The sequence below is a fragment of the Mauremys reevesii genome, linkage group 24 (genome assembly GCF_016161935.1).
Source record: "Mauremys reevesii isolate NIE-2019 linkage group 24, ASM1616193v1, whole genome shotgun sequence".
Classification (NCBI taxonomy): domain Eukaryota; kingdom Metazoa; phylum Chordata; order Testudines; family Geoemydidae; genus Mauremys; species Mauremys reevesii.
The window spans coordinates 19,329,107-19,335,106 of record NC_052646.1 but is presented as its reverse complement, the minus strand read 5'-3'; positions in this window follow the sequence as shown (position 1 = coordinate 19,335,106).

Genomic DNA, 6,000 nt, shown 5'->3' with positions numbered 1-6,000 from the left:
TTTTCCTGACTCGTTGTAGCTAAATTAGCCCCCACCATATTGTATGTATAGTTGGGGTTATTTTTTCCAATGTGCATTACTTTACATTTATCTACATTAAATTTCATTTGCCATTTTGTTGCCCAATCACTTAGTTTTGTGAGATCTTTTTGAAGTTTGGCACAGTCTGCTTTGGTCTTAACTATCTTGAGCAGTTTAGTATCATCGGCAAACTTTGCCACCTCACTTTTTACTCCTTTCTCCAGATCATTTATGAACAAGTTGAATAGGTTGGTCCGAGGACTGACCCTTGGGAAACACCACTAGTTACCCCTCTCCATTCTGAGAATTTATTCTTTATTCCTACCCTTTGTTCCCTGTCTTTTAACCAGTTCTCAATCCATGAAAGGACCTTCCCTCTTATCCCATGACAACTTAATTTACGTAAGAGCCTTTGGTGAGGGACCTTGTCAAAGGCTTTCTGGAAATCTAAGTACACTATGTCCACTGGATCCCCCTTGTCCACATGTTTGTTGACCCTTTCAAAGAACTTTAATAGATTAGTAAGACACTATTTCCCTTTACAGAAACCATGTTGACTTTTGCCCAACAATTTATGTTCTTCTATGTGTCTGGCAATTTTATTCTTTACTATTGTTTCAACTAATTTGCCCAGTACTGACATTAGACTTACCGGTCTGTAATTGCTGGGATCACCTCTAGAGCTCTTTTTAAATATTGGTGTTACATTAGCTATCTTCCAGTCATTGGGCACCGAAGCCAGTTTAAAGGACAGTTTACAAACCATTGTTAATAGTTCTGCAACTTCACATTTGAGTTCTTTCAGATCTCTTGGGTGAATGCCATCCGGTCCCGATGACTTGTTAATGTGAAGTTTATCAATTAATTCCAAAACCTTCTCTAGTGACACTTCAGTCTGTGACAGTTCCTTAGATTTGTCACCTACAAAGGACGACAGGTTTGGGAATCTCCCTCACATCCTCAGCCATGAAGACTGAAGCAAAGAATCCATTTAGTTTCTCCACGAAGACTTTATCATCTTTAAGCACTCCTTTTGTATTTCGATCATCAAGGGGCCCCACTGGTTGTTTAGCAGGCTTCCTGCTTCTGATGTACTTAAAAAACATTTTGTTATTACCTTTGGAGTTTTTGGCTAGCCGTTCTTCAAACTCCTCTTTGACTTTACTTATTACACTCTTGCACTTCATTTGGCAGTGTTTATGCTCCTTTCTATTTACCTCACTAGGATTTGACTTCCACTTTTTAAAGGAAGTCTTTTTATCTCTCACTGCTTCTTTTACATGGTTGTTAAGCCACGGCGGCTCTTTTTTAGTCCTTTTACTGTGTTTTTTAATTTGAGGTATACATTTAAATTGGGCGTCTCTTATGATGTCTTTGAAAAGTTTCCATGCAGCTTGCGGAGATTTCACTCTAGTCACTGTATTTTTTAATTTCTGTTTAACTAACCTCTTCATTTTTGCATAGTTCCCCTTTCTGAAATTAAATGCCACAGTGTTGGGCTGTTAAAGAGTTCTTCCCACCACAGGAATGTTAAATGTTATTATATTATGGTCACTAATTCCAAGCGGTCCTGTTATAGTTACCTCATGGACCAGCTCCTGCGCTTCACTCAGGACTAAATCAATAATTGCCTCTCCCCTTGTGGGTTCCCGTACCAGCTGCTCCATGAAGCAGTCATTTAAAGTATTGAGAAATTTTTGTCTATGCATTTCGTCCTGAGGTGATATGTACCCAGTCAATATGGGATAAATGAAATCCCCCAGCTCATTATTTTGATAGCCTTTCTCCCTTAGTATTTCATCGTCACTATCACTGTCCTGGTTAGGTGGTCGATAATAGATCCCTACTGTTATATTCTTCTTAGACTATGGAATTACTATACATAGAGATTCTATGGAACGTGGATTTATTTAAGATTTTTACTTCATTTGATTTTACATTTTCTTTCACATATAGTACCACTCCCCTCTCCCCCTGCATCACCTGTTCTATCCCATCGATATATTTTGTACCATTGATTGTGTCCCATTGATTGTCCTCACTCCACCAGGTTTTTGTGATGCCTATAAGGTGGGTGCATAACTGGCTCGATAACCGTACTCAGAGAGTAGTTGTTAATGGTTCCCAATCCTGCTGGAAAGGTGTAACTGACATATTTCAGCAGCTGCCTCAACCCCATCTTCTACCTCACCATGGAGGAAGAGTTTCTGAAGTACCAGCAATGTACACGCAACCCCCAAACCACCAACAACTTGGGGCCAGAGCTGGATGAATAGGGGAACAGATGGAATTGTCGATATTTGCATGGAGAAGGAATTCTGTTCACTGGATCTGTAACTTCCCCCTAATCTCAAAATTGTCTTTTTTAGCGAGCCATGAGAATGATTAAAAGTTAAAAAACCTGCCTTGGAGTGAGAGACACAAGGATCGCAATCTATTTAGCTTATCAAAGAGAAGGTGAAGAGGTGACTTGATTACAGTCTGTAAGTACCTATGTGGGGAACATATATTTAATAACAGGCTCTTCAGTCTAGCAGAGGAAGGTCTAACATGATCCAGTGAACACTAGTTGAATCTAGTTCAGACTGGAAATGAGGTATAGATTTTCAACGGTCAGAGTAACTGACCATTGGAGCAATTTCCTAAGGGTCATGGTGGATCCTCCATGAGTGGCAATTTTAAATCAAGCTGGGATATTTGTTTAAAAGCTCTGCTCTAGGAACTGTTTTGGGGGTAGTTCTCTGGCCCGTGTGATCCGGGAGGTCAGAGGAGATGATCACACTGGTCCCTTCCCGTCCTGAAATCTATGAATCTGTCATTATAAAGAAATATATGGATTCTTAAGGTTTTTTTTCATTTTTAGATTATTTTGGGGCATTTCATGCTTTATGGTCTGTCCTTTTCTGTGTCTTCATGTCATTGTTTTTGTCATCATGTCATCCTTGCATCTGGTGGAGCTCCAGCACTTCTTCTGTCCGGTGGTTCCTGAAAATCAATGGGTCTATGAAACATAGGGTAACATTTTCAAAAGTGTCTAAGTCCTATTTTTAAAAGTGTTTTGGCCTGTAGGAACCTTGCTGAGAGTCAATGAGAACATAACATAAGAATGGCCATACTGAGTCAGAGCAAAGGTCAATCTAGCCCAGTATCTTGTCTTCTGACAGTGGCCAGTGCCAGGTGCCCCAGAGGGAATGAACAGTACAGGGAATCATCAAGTGATCCATCCACTGTCGCCCATTCCCAGCTTCTGGCAAACAAAGGCTATGGACACCATCTCTGGCTAATACCCATTGATGGACTTATCCTCCATGAATTTGTTTAGTTCTTTTTTAAACCATTATAGTCTTGCCCTTCACAACATCCTCTGGGTTCACTGTGGATTGCGTGAAGCAATACTTCCTTTTTTTTTCTTTTAATCCAGCTATCTATTAATTTCATTGGGTGACTCCTAGTTCTTGTGTTATGAGAAGGAATAAATAACACTTCCTTATTTACTTGTTCCACACCAGTCAGGATTTTATAGACTTCTATGGTATCCCCCCTTAGTCATCTTGTTTCCAAACTGAAAAGTCCAAGTTTTATTAATCTCTTCTCATATGGAAGCTGTTCCATACCCCTAATAATTGTTGTAGCCCTTTTCTGTACCTTTTCCAATTCCAATATATCTTTTTTGAAATAGGGCAACCACATCTGCATGCAATATTCAAGATGTGGGTGTACTGTGGATTTATATAGAGACAATATGATATTTTCAGTCTTATTATCTGTCCCTTTCTTAAAGATTCCCAACATTCTGTTTGCTTTTTTGACTGCCGCTGAACATTGAGTGGATGTTTTTCACAATGACTCCAAGATCTCTTTCTTGAGTGGTAACAGCTAATTTAGACTCCACCATTTTTTATATATAGTTGGGATTATGGTTTCCAATGTGCATTACTTTGCATTTATCAACATTGAATTTAATCTGCCTTTTTGTTGCCCAGTCACCCAGTTTTGTGAGATCCCTTTGTAGCTCTTCGCAGTCAGCTTTGAACTTAACTATCTTGAGTAGTTTTGTATCATCTGCAAATTTTGCCACCTCTGTTTACCCTTTTTTCCAGATAATTTATTAATATGTTGACCAGCTCTCGTCCCAGTACAGACACCTGGTAGACATCGCTATTTACCTGTATCCATTCTGAAAACTGAGCATTTATTCCTTTCTTTCCTATCTTTTAACCAGTTATTGATCCATGTGAGGACCTTCCCTCTTATCTCACGACAGTTTACTTTGCCTTTGAGGAATCTTGTCAAAGGGTTTCTGAAATGTCAAGTACACTATATCCACTGGATCACCCTTGTCCATATCCTTTTTGACCCCCACAAAGAATTCTAATAGATTGTGGAGGCATAATTTCTCTTTACAAAAACCATGAGGACTCTTCCCAAACAAATTATGTGTGTGATAATTCTGTTCTTCGCTATAGTTTCAATCAGTTTTCTGATTACTGGGGTCAGATTTACTGGCCTGTAATTGCCGGGATCACCTCTGGAGCCCTTTTTAAAAATTGGTGTCACATTATCTATCCTCCAGTCATTTGGTACAGAAGCTAATTTAAATGATAGGTTGCATACCACAGCTAGTAGTTCTGCAATTTCACATTTGAGTTCCTTCAGAACTCTTAGCTGAATACCATCTGGTCCTGGTGACTTGTTACTGTTTATTTTATCAACTTGTTCTAAAACCTCCTCTATTGACACCTCAATCTGGGACAGTTTCTCAGATTTGTCACCTAAAAAGAATGGTTCAGGTTTGGGAATCTCCCTCACATGCTCAGCCATGAAGACCGATGCAAACAATTCATTTTGTTTCTCTGCAATGGCCTTATCAGCACTGAGTGCTCCTTTAGCATCTCGATCGTCCAGTGGCCCCTCTCGTTGCAGGCTTCCTATTACTTTTTCACTCTTTGGCTACCTGTTCTTCACATTCTCTTTTGGCTGTCTAATGATATGTTCACTTGCCAGAGTTTACGCTCCTTTCTATTTTCCTCAATAGGATTTAACTTTGACTTTTTAAAGGATGCCTTTTTGCCTCTCAGAGTCTCTTTGACTTTGTTGTTTAACCAGGTTTTCTTACTATATATTTTTTTAAAATTGGGATATATATTTGACCCTCTATTATAATGTCTTTAAAAAGTTTCCATGCAGCTTTCAGGGATATCACATTTGGTGTTGTGCCCTTTAATATCTGTTTAACTAACTTCCTCATTTTTGTGTTGTTCCCCTTTCCGAAAATAAATGCTACCATGGTGGGCTGCTGTAGTGTTTTCCCCGACACAGGGATGTTAACTTTATTTATATTATGGTCACTATTACCAAGCGGTTCCATTATATTCCCCTCTTAGACCAGATCCTGCGCGCCACTTAAGACTAAATCAAGAATTGCCTCTCCTCTTGTGGGTTCCAGGACTAGCTGCTCCAAGAAAGTCATTTATATTGTCCAGAAACTTTATTTTTGTGTCCTGTCCTGAATTGACGTGTACCCAGTGAATTTGGGGACAGTTGAAGTCCCCCATAATTATTGAGTTTTTTACTTTTATTGCCTCTCTAATCTCCCTGAGCATTTCACAGTCGCTATCACCGTGCGGGTCAGGTGGTTGATAGTATATCCCTACTGCTATATTCTTATTGTTTGGGTATAGAATTACTATCCAGAAAGATTCTATGGTACAGTTTGGTTCATTTAAGATTTTTACTTCATTTGACTCTATGCTTTCTTTCACATATAGTGCCAAGCCCCCACCAGCAGGACCTGTTCTGTCCTACCGATATATTTGATATATTATGTAACCTGGTATTACTGTGTCCCATTGATTATCCTCATGCCACCAACTTTCTGTGATGTCTGTTGTATCAATATCTTCATTTAATACGAGGCACTCTAGTTCACCCATCTTATTATTTAGACTTCTAGCATTTGTATATAAGAACTTAAATGTT